General features: G+C 39.0%; 1 protein-coding gene and 1 long non-coding RNA gene across 2 annotated transcripts in view; one reads left to right on the forward strand and one right to left on the reverse strand.

Moving 5' to 3' along the window:
* The window catches only part of foxj3 (forkhead box J3), a 108,288-nt gene that overhangs the window by 47,659 nt on the left and 44,918 nt on the right, over positions 1-15,711 (forward strand). The gene's annotated exons all lie outside the window — the stretch shown is intronic.
* LOC124856713 lies at positions 1,109-4,362 on the reverse strand. The gene is made up of 3 exons (XR_007035394.1): positions 3,988-4,362; positions 3,425-3,727; positions 1,109-1,864 (listed from the first exon to the last, which is right to left on the reverse strand). It is a non-coding gene; the product is annotated as an uncharacterized LOC124856713 (long non-coding RNA).

Consider the following 15,711-nt stretch of genomic DNA (forward strand, 5'->3'; position numbering starts at 1 on the left):
ACTTTGACATGCTCAGAGATGTTAAACTAGCACAGCACAAAAATAATATATTATTCTGCAGCAGGCACATTGTATTAGCATTCTCCTTGCAGCTTTACCCTGATATTACTCCACCAGATAGCCTGACTGAGTATGCATGTTAGTGTGTGTAATTAGTTGAAAGCGAGCATGCCAGGGTGGGGTGAATGTAGGTCGGCTGTAGTCATCGCTCTTCTGTTCCCCTGGAGATGCCATTCGCAGCAATTTGAGACTCGACACACACACATGCGTCTGTTCTGTATGATAATGCAAGCCTGTGCCTGTGAGATGAGACCTGGCTAATCTGGACACCAGCAACCCATTTAATCGTCTCAACACAACTCCATTAGCCTCCGCTTTTAAGAAATATCAATAAGTGCCGTCAATAAAAACACATAATTCATCAAGGTCAAAAAACAGTTATGTTTTTTTCTTCAAGCGTGTGGAATATGCGCTTGGCAAGTATGAGCAAGCAATTAGTCGCTGATTTTCCTCACACCCTCTGCAGCTCTCGGAGGCGCCTTTTGAATTATGTTTTGCAGGTTCGTCTCAGCAGCCTCGTGCATGATTCAGCTCATACGCTGCAGCTTCCTTGGGCTTCAGCTCCCTTCATGTGAGGCACGTTGTTTCTGAAAATCTGCCAGATTGCTTCAGTGCTTCGCATGCAAGGATTTCTGAATGTATGTTGCCAAGAGAAGCATCTGCTTGTAGCCACTTCCTGTAAGGCGGTATAGAGTGACATTTTTGTCACAATAAATATTTGTAGCTCTGTCTTTTCAATTTTAAAGCTATTACATGCAATGGAAGCTGACCCAGAAAACTACTCTGAGATTAACTTTTGATCTCATGAACAGTCGTCAGTAGGTCAGAAAACTGGGTTGTGGTCCTTCGTTTCAGTATGTCGTAGCAAAAATCAGGCTATGATGCATTTAATTTGCATTTTGGAATTTATTTTCAAACCTTTTCCAATTTTTAGTAAAATATTTCAAATGCAAGTAAAAAAAAAAAGCCCAAACATTTGAAGTCTTGGTATGAATTGAGTGAACGGTTTCCAAATGAGTTGTCAGAAATGTTCAGATCTGGTCTTTGTCGTCATGAACGCAGCCTTGCGTGTCACAAATGGTTAATCAGCATTTACTCACTTTAGCTACAACTGTTCATGGGGCAAACATGCATTATGGAGGGTAATATGGTTTAAAAAAACAATTAGCAATGATCTTCAACAATATATTTCATTCAGATGATTTCAGTATACATTTTTTGAACTGGTCACTAACAATATAATGTTTTATTTCAAATAATTGCTCATTAGTCCATGCTTTAAGCCCTTTCTTTGGTTAAAATCAAGTTCTTGTACTGAAATTATTTAACTAAATAAGAATTCACATAAATTCAAATGCTGAATGCTATCTAAATCAAGACATTCAGTGATTTAAAACATAAAATGAACAGAAGTTTCAGCTCTTGTGTTTTTTACCGTCTTAAAAATATGAAATACTTTTCGTAAAGTAATAAAAAAATAAATAAAAGTGAGAGTATGTGTGGATCCTTTCTAGTGTGTTTTCTACCAGTGCCGAAATGAGATAAAACATAAATAAAAAGCACTCTGAAATGTTGACCTCCGCGCTCATCTCAAACCTTCTCCTGGCTCCTCGTGGGCTCTCTTCAGGTAAAGTGTGTAAATTCCCCTCTGCATTTCTTCCAGGTGAGGAATGCCAAAGCAAATCCAAAGCAATTCTCAACCAGTTTGAAAATGCTTGAAATGTTTGCTCTTGAACCTGAACCGTTCAGGAGATTTTTGCTGCTGGCACGATTTTATTATATATTTCTTTTCTGTGGCTGGCACCTGTGTACAGGAAAGGAAAATTAGTTTGAGGAGATCGTAGGTTTCCGTTGATTGCCTAACAAACTCTGAGGTCCACTGCTCTTGCATGATCTTGATAACAGGGAAGTGTATAAGTAGTTGGGCGTGCACATATGGGGCACAGAGCTGTCTTCTGCATTGGCCCTGGACCTTACTTTGATCTCATTATAAAATGCAAATACGCAGTACCCTAAACAGATCAAAGGTTCAACTTCCTATTGCATCTGAGGCTTAATAATAGTTGCCTGAGGCAGCTCTCTATTTTTCTAAAAAGCGATTTTTGGGTAGCCACTGGTCCTCCAGGACATTATTTACTCTGGAGATAATGTTCCAGCTTCTGACTGGTGGCTTGCCAGAGCTCAGAAAATCGTTGCTGCATTTGCTTATTTGAATAAGATTGCGAAGGCATGAGCATGTGTACCCTCTGCCTCTATCTCCAACCTCAAGCTCAGGTTTGCAGGGGCTAAAATCTAAAAGTGTAAAATTACTTCAGTGCTCATGCTGACTCTCAGATACCTCTGCTCTGTTAGTCAGGATCATCATTACACTGTAATGCGTGCATTTGAATTTTAAGGACTTACTGATGTGGATTTATTTTTTTCCAAAAGCATGGACAGAGACACATTTAGAGAAATACAGTTTTTCCTAACTCCCACAATTGATCGCTAATGTTTTTCTGCAAATACATCCCTATAAGTTAGAAAATCAGTGAAAGGCAAATTTATCACTATGATTGAGTTCAAAATCAAACCCGGGTTGGGTTTGGTAGCGGCCTTCAGCGGCCTGCATTGTTGGGTCTGGTGACTCAGCTTCCTGTTGACAATAATCCATAACTTCTTTGTAGGGTGTAGGTCAGGCCAGATTAATGGCCAGTCAAGCACATTGAAGCCATGGACATTAAACCAGTTATTTTACTTACTCGACTCTTTTGCAGTGTGAGGAGGTGCCAGGTTCTGCTGGAAAAGGAAACTGGCATCTCCATAAAGCTAGTTGGCAGAGGAAAGTACGTAGTGCTCTAAAATTTGCAGGTAGAGGCCTGCACTTTTGATTTAATAAAAACAGTGGCACAACAGTAAAAAACACGGCCACAAGTTATCACTGAGTTCAGAAACTTAACATGGGACCATAGGAAACAACAATTCAGCTTGGATCTTCCAGACTACACTGCCTTGATTTTTAAAGGAAATGCAAAAAAATCTTTATAATCTGAAAAGAAGACTTTGGACTAGTTGGTAACAGTCCCTGTTTCTGGAGTGGCTAACCACAAGGAGATGTATCTGTGCATCCTGAATTATTCTGTTTGTGGTGCCGGTGCCTCTTGAAGAACAGACTCCAGCCACAGTCCATGCCTTATGGATCTCCTCCAAACTCTTCAATGGGCTTTCCATATAAAATGCTCTCAAAACTGCAGTTATCTCTATTGCTTATGCACCTTTTTTCTAGTTCAGTTTTTCCTTCCACTCATCTTTCCATAAATATGATTGGATACATCACTCTGAACAATCCGCTTCTTTAGCAGTTTCTTTTCGTGGTCAACCCTACCTGTGGAGGGTAACAGTGTCCTTAGACAGGAGTCAGCAGTTTCTGGCACAAATTGAACCACGTTGAAGGCGAATGGAGAGAGACAAAGATCTGGTGAGGTGAAGACTCCAGCATTGAAAAAGTGAGGAACCAACTTTATTAACAGACCAGCACATTTTGGCTTGTTGTCCCTGATGAAGGGTAGAAGCAGAAACCCCTTGTTCTGAATAAAGTTGGTTGGGCTCTCAGTATTTCAAGTGTTGCTGGAGTCTTCACCTCACCAAGTCAGCAGTCTTCACCTTGATTGTGTAGACCATAGCATTTCTGTAGAAAAAATAGTTTCTGTTACAATATTACAGAATAAATAATATTTAATTTTCTGTGTAACTGGATTAAGGTTTTCATCAACTGTATGCTATAATCATAAAAATTCAGATGAAGGAGCGCTTGAGATTTATCACTCTAAGTAATGAATCTTTATAACGAGTTTAACTTTTTGAATTGCATTACTAAAATGAATGAACTTTTAATTTATCGACATGCACCTGCTTATCCACCTTGGTGAAAGTTTTAGTCTGACTTACAAGCTTTCAATGCTGTATTTTTAGTTTTTGTCTCATCCTGAAAGTGTCTGCTTGTTGGCCCGGCACCGGCTTTTTTTCCAGTTTGTGGGAGAGGTAGTGATTCACTCGGCAGCTCGCTTGATCCTGCTGTGAGGCGGGTTCCCGTGTCAGGAAGCTCCAGCCTGGCCACCCGCCCACCAGCCTCACCTTGCACCCGCCTACCGGCACCCCACCGCTCACGCTCTGGCCCTTAGAGTGGGTGGGGAGAGCAAGCTGGCAGGCCTTGGCATGGATAGATTTTGGCAGGAGCTGGTGTCCCCACACTGCGCCGAGTGAAGTGCTGACTGCAGTGCAGTACATAAAAGGCCTGAGGCTTCTATTGCTTCCTCTGCTGGCCTGCAGGCCTGTATAGAAATGTTGGCTACAGTTCTATTTGAAACTGCAGCCGTCACTTTGACATGCAGTGCTTTGGTTTCACTGTTCAACTGCTATATATACACACATGTATATGACTTGTGTTATCATTTTAAGCAATCATTAACTGTTAGCAGCTCCCTCCCCTCTGTTCTCGCTGCTCACTTAGATGTGATGCAACAGCCAGTCGTAAAAAGCTGATGATCACCGTCATCAATTGATCGGAGAGCTTCCTCTTCCGTGATAATGAGATCTGCTGAAGTCGATACAGACGTGCTAGCTGTGTTGCTGCTCCCCTATGCCACGCCCCTTGAGTAATTTCTAGAAAGCATTGACAGTATAAGCATTGACATGATTGGCTGTTGATCCCTGTACATATTTTTCTTTAAAGGTTCAGACTTTTTTGCTTGGTGAGACTTTCTCTTAAGTTGCTTAAAAACAAAGAGAAACTGAAAAATGTGTCCCTTTTACTAAGGCATAGGTCACTGAGAACCTTGTTATTTGGTTTGCCTTAATGTATTTGTCCACATATATTGTTGTTTTGCCTCTTAGTTCGTTAAATACATACTAACCTAATATACATGTATGGTATATGCATAAATAAAACAGTCTGACACCCATAACATAACTGAAATGTTATGGTATGTTATGTTTTGTCATGGTATGTTATGTGTATCAGAGTCTGATTCTGACTCTGAAGGATTGCCACTTGTCCAAGATCTGATTTCTGATGTGCATTTTGTGACAATCACATTGGGTGTTAAAGTCTAATGACTATTGTATAGAAACAGAGTACCATAAAATTCATTAGTCATTGCTTGGATTTTTAGTGCTTTTCCCTAAACTGTTGGTCTTTGGTCTGAAAGATTTAAATTATAATACTTTGCTTTTGCTGCATTTATTCCTTTATAATAAAATGTTTTTTATTATGTCTGGCTGTAAGTTTTGCCCTTTGTGCTTTTAAATAGTTTAGAATGATCACATTCAAATTTAATGGCATTACACATTTGTCTTGGAAAGATAAAACGTGAATATTTAAAGTAAATCAAATGACTTTATACAACAAGTTGAATACATGCCAACTGAGGCTGTGCTTCTCTAGCTCACTCTAGATATTAGCCAGAATTATGAGTTTGGTTATTGCTGGTTAGAATAAAGTCCTCCTTTCCAGAAAACTGCTACAACCAAAATGCCAGATTGAAAATGGCCTGGCAACATAATGATTTCTCAGTTGTTAATATCACCCCACCTTTTGTTTACATTGGGATCACAGATGGTTCCTTTGGCCTCCTGTATGCATAGATTTATTTTTTGTCCCGACGGGCAGAACTAGGAAGGGAGGTACGGCAATCAATTGTAATTTCTATAAATTAAGTGCAGTCCTTCAAACCTGCCTTTAACTCTGATTCTGCCCTGTTAAATTATTCTAAGTAGAGTTGGAGCAGGTTCTTAAATACCATTAATCATTTTCTTAATTTTGCAAGTTTGCTCTCCATGAGGAGCAGTTACCTCTCCAAACCATGCAGATAATTGATCTGTCATCACCATAGCTTCCAAATAGCTTTCCAAAGAGCTGCCTTTTTTTTAAAATCCAGCATCTTCTATAACAGCAGTGATTTCTTGCAGCCTGAAAAAACTGCAAACACATGTCCTTTGAAATACTGCTCCAGAAAGAAATAAGAGCATTTCAGCATTTTTAAGCTGCTTTGTTTGAGTTAAATTACATATTTTATTATTCTATAAATTACTGACAACACATCTCACAAATTCCAAATAAAATTATTGACTTTGAGCATTTATTTGGAGAAACTTAAAGAAAGCAAGTTTATATTTTTGATACATCACAATTCTGATGTTTTGACTGAGGGAGGATATTTAGAGGGATAACCCTGATTTTTCAATCACAGCCTCCAGGTATCTTAAAATGCTCTCCATTAGTGTTTCATGTTGCCTTGGAGTTCAAGTGATCACCTAATCAGTGCCTCATTAAGTACAATGATGTGTGCTTCAGGTGGAATTTGGCAGACACTGGAATGGGAAGGTTTTCATACATATAGACGGGCTGAGTCAGAAAGAATTTGCTCTTTTCCGGAGCTGTAGCTTCCTACAGTAGTCTGTCCTTCTGACTTCCATTTAAACAACTCCGATACCTAAAATAGCTAGTATTACTAGAGTGAGAACTTTCACTTAGAAGGGTGTTGTCAGGTATGGTTTAGCACTTTGATTCGGTCCATTCACTAATTGGAAAAAGATTGGATCTTTGAGTTTCTGTCCGGCTGATTGCCTTTCATGGCCGATCAAGCTGAAAATTATCCGATTCTGGTCCCCAGATGATTTCTCTGTGCATCTCTACCTCTAATGAATATTCACTTGGAGGCCCTGGGAGCTCACCCATGCTGTCTAGCATCCAGACGGGGGGTCATTTACATCTGATAAGAATTTTAAAAGTAGCAGATTGGGCCAGATGATTGGCATGTTGATGAAATCTGCATGGCAAGTAATTAACGTAGAAAACTGGCCAGCGTTGTTTGATTTCATCTTGTTTTCATCCACCCTCCTTCTTCACCCTGGCAATTATTTAACATCTGTCACCTTCTTTGCCAGCCTTTTGCAACTAATAGCTTTACTCTGCTCATCATAACCGCCTTCTTTTCCTTTAAGAGAGAAATGTAATGGCAGCCTTTTTTCCAATGACTCTGATTATTGGTATTTACACCTGCTTATGGAGAACGACGTCGCTATGTCCGCCTTGTCAGAGGAACCAGGGTGGCTGTCTCTTTTCCCAGAGTGTCATCTGATCATCCTGCTGCTGCGTCCTTAGTGGGGTCAGCAGCCTGTCAGATTGGGGACAGTGACACAGCTGCAGCAGCCGAGCGGAACCAGTGATGGATGACGTGCCAGAACGGGCTACGCTGCCTTGCCAGGCGCCGATATTGACAGGCACATCTCTCGCTACTCACATTTGGCATCAACATGGCTAATCCCAGGTCATCGGAGCCACAAATGGCATGTATAAAAATCGCTCCTGTAATTGCTCATTTGTCACAGTCACATCTAGGGGGGAAACAAAAGTGGGTTTTCACAGCAACATTATGGAATAGAACTGGGCTGCAATGGGAAAAAAAAAAAACAAGGATGCTAATTAATATTATTTTTCTACAAAAAAATTTGCCTTTAGCTTACTGGCCAGAGTTTGCTTTAAAATCAGTCAAACCTATGAGCATGTAGTTTGCCTTCTATAACACAAAGGCCACTGTTTTTCCATTCGTTTTGCTATTTTATTAAATGAATCAAAAACTGAACAAAACTTTCCTTAAAACAAACCAACTTTAGCATTCAGCCAAATTAACTACCACCATTTTAAGGAGGATTTAATGAGCTGGTTGAAACCTGTTGTGACAATCATGAAGCTTAAAGTAAACTGTATGATGATCATAGTTCCACAATAAACACGCATGAACCCTCCAATATGGATTAGTTTTCCTTTCACATCATGCAAAATGATCCGCTGAGTTCACATGCCATGTGCGTTTTCAGACCACGCCGCTGGGATCATGGAACCAAATGAGTGTGGCTTACAATTGGCAGTATTCAGTTGTAGCTCTGTGTCTCAGTCCTCATGCAGGCTGGTTATGTAGAATCTGTGCTTTAAATACAAGCACAGCAAATACTCACCGTTCTCAACATGGGATCTACATCAGATTCTGCTGATCAACATATTTCCCAGATCAGACAGACGCTGGAAGATCATCTGGTGCCTCTGCTCTATACGCACCCACAGACTGCGTTGTTGCAGCTCCTATCTTTGCTTTGTTTCATATCCCTACGTGCCACTCGTTACACAATCTTGCATTACCCCTTACGATTTATGGATGATGCAAAAGACAAATTAACTGTATATCTAAGTTAAAGTTTTTAAATGGGTTAAATATGATATGTAAATGTTGGATCAGTCCTTATGTTCCCCTGTAACATCAATAGCCCAGATTGGAAGTTCATGTTTTTTTATACTGCTCTGTTTTTATTATAATTGTACAATAGTTTGAAACCAAAGGCTCCCCGTTGTATTGCACTGCTGTTGCTGAAGGTGAAGGAGACATTTTGTAATTGTAGTGGTTTAAAATATATCAAGGTTTGGCTTTCCTTCTTTGTATTAAGTTGTAAACCGTGCTTGAAGTTTTTCAACAGACTGTTGAGGCTCTCTCCTAATGGTATGTAAATAGTTTTGTGTCCGAATGTGTTCATGTGTTTTTTCACAGTGATTATAATCCAAGTCCCGGCTTTAAGCCCCTTCAGCTCGCGCTCCACCAGTCGCAAGGCCACAGCCTCTCCTCAACACTTAATTGCATCTGAATTAGTCCATTACTGTGGCCATGTAGAGGGATGAAAGGGTGCACAGAGGTGTCTGGCCTCTTTTGACCACTGCAATGTATTATTAATGGGTCAGCAAGTCTGGCAGCGCTGCATTAACTTGGCTAATGGACTATAGAGTGGGTCTGTGATTTGCTTTCAGAAGGAAATCAAATCTAATGCATATGTAGATTGTGTGAGGTTTAGTGTGTGGACAGGCATGGCTGGAAAAATTATGTTTTAGGGTTATCAGGACGTTTTTTAGATGTGATATAATAGGAATAATTTATTGCCATTTTTATCAAAATCTTGCAAAAATACTTAATTGGGCTCAAGAATGAGGTGATTAGACGTTATGGATGAAATGAGGGCACTGTGCGGCTCAGTTGGTAGAGCAGGTGGACCATATGCAGAGGCTAAAGCCCTCGATGCAGTTGTCCTAGGCTTGATTCCTGGTCTCAGGACATTTCTTTTCAACCTCTATCCTGTCAAACTAGTGTTCAATAAGGACCACTAAAAAACAAAACAAAAAAAGCAATGATGCTGTTCTAGAAATATGATTAAGAAAAACTGGTGAAAATGCTGTTTTTTTTAAATGCATCTGTTAAGTTACTTCTTCACAGTTGTCCCTGAGATTTCACACACTTGCTCTAATTTTTATCTCCCTTTAACCACCGTTTTTCCCTCCCCTGGCTGACCTGTTCAGGCTCTGCTCAGTATGTACTTCTGGGACTGCGTCATGTAAAAGAAAGCATGTTGGCTGAGTTGAATGTTTAAATCATTTCTTAATCCCTGACCCGATTAATAAACACTGGGTTCCTATACATTTATAAAAAAAAAACTCTAGAACTGTTCTCAGACTTCTTTGTTTATTTTATGATTAAAAAGAAAACATATTAAGAAAATTAAGCACTGTTAACATCAACTCCTATTTAGATTAAATCTGTTGTCTTTGATTTGGCTGATTAGAACTTAATTGTTTGTACAACCCACTGATCATTATACCCATGGTTAAATAGACACCCATTCAAAAAGCATTAAAACTTTTTGCTGTTTTTAGCCTCTTAACTGGGTTTTAAATTGGTCTTATGGCTTTTCAACTGATTCTTTAAAACTAAGAACTCCCACTATTTTCAGTCTATGCAAACAAACCAACAGCATGCACTTTAATGCCCTTCTTTTAGCTTTAGATATAGCTGAAGCATAAATAAGGATAATATTGTAATTCCTTCTTTTCTCCTGGACTACCACCTCTATCAAAGAACCTGCAGCATTTCCTTTTCTTTTTGTGTATACAGTCCTCAGTAGGCATAAAGAAACAACCAGAAGTAGTCAAAACTTGGAAAAGCTGGTGTAACAAAGAAAAATGTAAATTGGTATCGTCCAGGAAAAGCCTGATCAGTGTGTCTCTACATATGATTAAAAAAAATTATTAAAATGTGTAAAACATTGCTGCTTAAAATCTATGCACAGGGCCACTGAATACGTTGTGTGAAACTGGTCCCATATAGACTGTCCATATCTGCACAGAGATGTAAATTGAGTGCAGCTCTGTGAGTGATGCTGGGTCGGCCTCCCTCTCTCCTCCACTGCAGAGGTAGCGTAAGGCCATGAAAGATTGGAAGCAAAGTGACGTCCTCTGGTTTATCCTCCATGAAAGCCTTCGCCTGCTCTCAGTTCCACATGAGGGATCTGATGAAAGCCGTTTGTCAGTACGGCACTTAATTATCAGCCAGAAGAGGAGCCTCTGATGCTATCCTCTGACGACGGGCTTACAGCAGCCTACCGACTACGGGCCACACTAACAATGAAGAACCGACTAGCTCATAATGATGACGGGATGCTGCCAACTGTCCACCTCAGACTCTCACAAATTGGGAACCTAAAGAGTGGTTTCTACTTCAAATTTAGTTTATTCCAGCTCATTAGAAGGCTTGCATAATGAAATGGTTTATAGGAAACAATATATTAAATAAGAAGTTCTAAAAAATACGTGTTGACATTTTATTGTTTCTGCCTGTCTACACAAAGGTGATCAATATTCGTTTAACCATCAGTGTGAACATGAATAAAAATTATCGCATGAACTCCTTTAATCTTCTGTTTCTTCTAATCCTTTTGACTACTCAGCATTTTTAGTTAAAAGTGACCAATTTGTAACAAACTAGAAACTAAAACAGGTAAAAAATTACTTCACTTATTATTTAACTTTTTTATATGTTAACATAAAATTACCAGTACATGAAGGGGTAATTTCTTATAAATGAATCAATTTATTTTTGCTTACTAAGGAATGTACATAAAAAGGAAAAAATGCTGCAGGTTCTTTGATTGAGGTAGTAGTCCAAGAGAAAAGAAGGAATTACAGTATTATCCTCATTTATGCATCAAAACATCACCCTACACTATATCTAATATTATAATTTATAATATGTGTGTTTTAATGAATTGTTCAGTATTTGACCTGGTGATAAAGGTAAAATCAGCCCATTTCAATCTCTAAGCGACTGATTGGTGCATCTCTAGTAATATTAAGGAGTATGAGCCAGAGGAACCTGTTGCAACAATTACAAAATCATAATAACTTTCTTTAACAGAACTTTTATTTAGCTATCTTAAGACAATATGTCATTCAGCAGAAACTCTATTCAGATTCATCTAATGCAACCTTTGTAACCCTGACAGCCATTTTGCCTTCAGTCTAGCAAAAAAAATATTTTTTGGAGCCACAAAAGCTTCGTGACCTTTTTAACATTGTGACTCCCAGAGTATTGAAGTATTGAAAAATAAGCGTACCATGTATATATATTTTTTTTTTCTAAAAAAAAAAAAAAGCTTAGCTAATGTGACCAAAAGCTGGACAGCTCCGTGTTACGCTCCCCTTTCACTCCGCGAACATAAACTACTGCTAAAAATTAGTTTACCAATATGTAAACTATAGCCTAAAATTATAAGATCGTTACATAGGCTAGTCTTTTAATATCTTGAAATAATGTGCCACCACCTCTTGCTAATGGGACGACTCCTCTGTTTTTTAGTCGATGGATGTTCACTCGCTGACTCGCTGTCACTGGAACTGAATACTGACCAAGAGTCTTCAGAGTCCCTCTCGCCTCCAGAATCTCTCATCTAATGTTCAAAGCATTTCCAATGCCTCTTGAGCAGAAAATATTCTTCTAGAAGCCATTTGTACGATGCTAATGATCTCCTTCTCAGACTGCGTTCTAGAGTGTCAGTTGCTAGGCAACTCTTGCGTGTATACTCAGCCGCGGGAGAAAAAAAAATCAGTGTAAATAATAGGGCCGTCAAAATAGCGGCTGTGGTAGTTAGAGGTAGAAATACTTAGATCTTTTATTTACTTATTTCTTAAAAATAGAGACATAGGAATACACAAGACAGGGGTTTAGAAAAAGTCAGGATGCCATAAGGACAAGAGTTTTAATAAACCAGAGTTATGGCATGTCAAACTTTCAAAATATAAAAACAATTATATTTTTGTCCTTAGATTCTAATAAATGTTCTTTAATTAAACATTATATTTTTAAAGAAAATTATTTAAAACAAATTATGTAACTTGCGACCTATTGAAAAACATATTGCTTACACTATTAGTGTCATTTTTTGTGGAAATGTTTTCAGGCACATACTGCCTGAAAACATTTGGAAAAAAATGTCCAAAATCTGCATTTAGACATTATCAGACATGGCAAGGAATTCACGGCTACAATCTTATCTTACGTTTGGTATCAAGCATTGGTCATTTAAAATTTTATCGATCAGGCATTTTCTGGATACAGATTCCTGGTTTTCCTGGAGGGCAGACCTTCAGTCTGTCCAAGGAATCATTTTGGCCAATATCAGTATTGTGTATTATTGCTGTTATGGTGGATAACTGATATATACCAATAATATTTATAAAATATGTGATTTTTTTTTTTTTTTTGGTGTGTTTAACCTGCTGAGTAGCAATCGGAGCTGATCACAGGGAAATTGGTCGATTACTTCATTGCATCTCTAGTTAAAATGTTATCTTTTTTATGTGATGAGTGTTTTAGCCCTGATTTAAAGGAAAACACAAGATGTGCTCTCTGTTTCAGGTGTTCATGAAGTCATATTTTTAGTCCAGGTTAGAGTCTGTCTGATTGATATTTTCTTGAAAAATCTTGAACCAAGCCATGAATCTTTTCATTTTTTGTTGTGAATTTTCTTGCTTATATTTTCATTTGTGTCCCTCTACACACTTGACCTTTGGTTCTTGGTAAACCTTCTGTTTTCCTGTTGATTGCTTAGCTGCTAGATAGCATTTGCATCACTCAGAGCTGCCTACTTCCCAAGTTGTCTGGAGCATCATCATGTTAAAGGTCAGGGATGTTCTGTAATAACTCACTTAAAGGAATCATCCTGCATGCTGCACCATGCACTAGTGGAGCAAGTTTAGCATCACCAGAAGTTGTACAAAGCATTTTTATTCTGTGTGGTTTCGTTTTGAGTGAGATGAGAGCGGAGGAGGCACAACAATATTGCAAGAAAAGCAAAGGAGACAAAGACTGATAGCTTTTTGAGTGACTTTGATCAAATAGGCCTCATGCGAGTGCCTCAGGGCTTTTGTGGTAGTGTGACCCGTCATACAGTGTTGTATTAAGGAAATTTTCCCCACAGCTTTTCAAATCTACAGTGATCGACTCCCAATTTAAAAGGTGAATGCTTGAATTTCAAATGTCGCATTCAAGTCTGCGTTGCAACCTTGAGTGCAACTTGAAAATAATGCACAAGTCTTTTTTTTTTTTCCCCTCTAGAATTTCTCGAGGTTTATTTTTATTTCAAGGTTGGCCTTAAATAAATAAAAAATAACCATGTTTAGAAAAAGGAATTTGGATGCAGTGCCTTGGCGAAATTGAGTTCATAGCATCTGTGGTGGAACTTTTGGTCTTTAACCCTGTTGCCTCTGTTGAAAAGGGAACATCCTTGGTGCAGCATTCATAAACTCCTTAAAAGCCACGAGGGAACTACAGGGCTTTTCTGTTAGCTCAGCCTATTGTTGGAGCTCAGTAAGTTGGAGTATCGTTGAATTGCCCAGAACAAAATTAAATACGAGCTAAAATTTGATGGCTTTGCTTGCATGATGTTGAAGACTTCTGCACAATCAGGCAGACAGGTAAGCTTCAGGTCCACTTTTACTATGCTCACAAATTCTTTGGTTGGTCTGTATCAGATGGGGGTTAATATGTAGAAGGTGAGTTGCTCTATGAGCTGTTGTCATTAATTAGAATTAGTCATGTTAAGGTGGTTAGACTAAATATCTTGACTGATAAACAGTGTCTTGCTAAAATATTATCACCTCTTGAGCCTTTGTGCATCAAATAACAACCATAAACGGTATTTCACTGGAATTGTTTATGCATTTACCTTCTGTTGAGCTAGCCTAAAGCAATGCAGCTGAGAAAACTGATGCAAACCTGCTATATTTTCAGTTTTAAAACATTTATCCTATCAGTACTTTGACAATTTCCACATGTAATCACCTATCAGTCTAATTTCTTTTCTTGCCTTTGTTAAATGAGTCTTGCTATGAAGAATGAGTTTAATTTAGCCAAATGCCCACTGTTAAGGGGGGTGGGGGAAATACAATTTCCCCATAGTGTCATGTACTTCTGCAAAAGTGGCTGTTGAGATTTAATTACTATAATGCCTCAGAGTGTGACAGTAGATAGCAAAGGTGCAGATGGCAAAATTCAGTCATCATTCAGTCATCACGTTTATATATATATATGTATATATATGTATGTATGTATATATGCATGTATGTGTGTGTGTGTGTGTATATATATGTGTGTGTGTATATATATGTGTATATGTATATATATATATATATATATATATATATATATATATATATATATATATATATATATATGTGTTTATATGTATGTATATATGTATATTGACCCTGTGGAGCTCCCGACGGACAGTTCTGGTGAAAACAGGAGAGTTAAGGTGCACATTTAATTCTGGGGTTGGACAATGAAACTGAAACACCTGTCATTTTAGTGTGGGAGGTTTCATGGCTAAATTGGACCAGCCTGGTAGCCAGTCTTCATTGATTGCACATTGCACCCGTAAGAGCAGAGTGTGAAGGTTCAATTAGCAGGGTAAGAGCACAGTTTTGCTCAAAATATTGAAATGCACACAACATTATGGGTGACATACCAGAGTTCAAAAGAGGACAAATTGTTGGTGCACGTCTTGCTGGGGCATCTGTGACCAAGACAGCAAGTCTTTGTGATGTATCAAGAGCCACGGTATCCAGGGTAATGTCAGCATACCACCAAGAAGGACGAACCACATCCAACAGGATTAACTGTGGACGCAAGAGGAAGCTGTCTGAAAGGGATGTTCGGGTGCTAACCTGGATTGTATCCAAGAAACATAAATCCACGGCTGCCCAAATCACGGCAGAATTAAATGTGCACCTCAACTCTCCTGTTTCCACCAGAACTGTCTGTCAGGAGCTCCACAGGGTCAATATACACGGCCGGGCTGCTATAGCCAAACCTTTGGTCACTCATGCCAATGCCAAACGTTGGTTTTAATGGTGCAAGGAGCGCAAATCTTGGGCTGTGGGCAATGTGAAACATGTATTGTTCTCTGATGAGTCCACCTTTACGGTTTTCCCCACATCCGGGAGAGTTACGGTGTGGAGAAGCCCCAAAGAAGCGTACCACCCAGACTGTTGCATGCCCAGAGTGAAGCATGGGGGTGGGTCAGTGATGGTTTGGGCTGCCATATCATGGCATTCCCTTGGCCCAATACTTGTGCTAGATGGGCGCGTCACTGCCAAGGACTACCAAACCATTCTTGAGGACCATGTGCATCCAATGGTTCAAACATTGTATTCTGAAGGTGGTGCCGTGTATCAGGATGACAATGCACCAATACACACAGCAAGACTGGTGAAAGATTGGTTTGATGAACATGAAAGTG

Source organism: Girardinichthys multiradiatus, chromosome 20 (genome assembly GCF_021462225.1).
Source record: "Girardinichthys multiradiatus isolate DD_20200921_A chromosome 20, DD_fGirMul_XY1, whole genome shotgun sequence".
Taxonomy (NCBI): Eukaryota; Metazoa; Chordata; class Actinopteri; order Cyprinodontiformes; family Goodeidae; genus Girardinichthys; species Girardinichthys multiradiatus.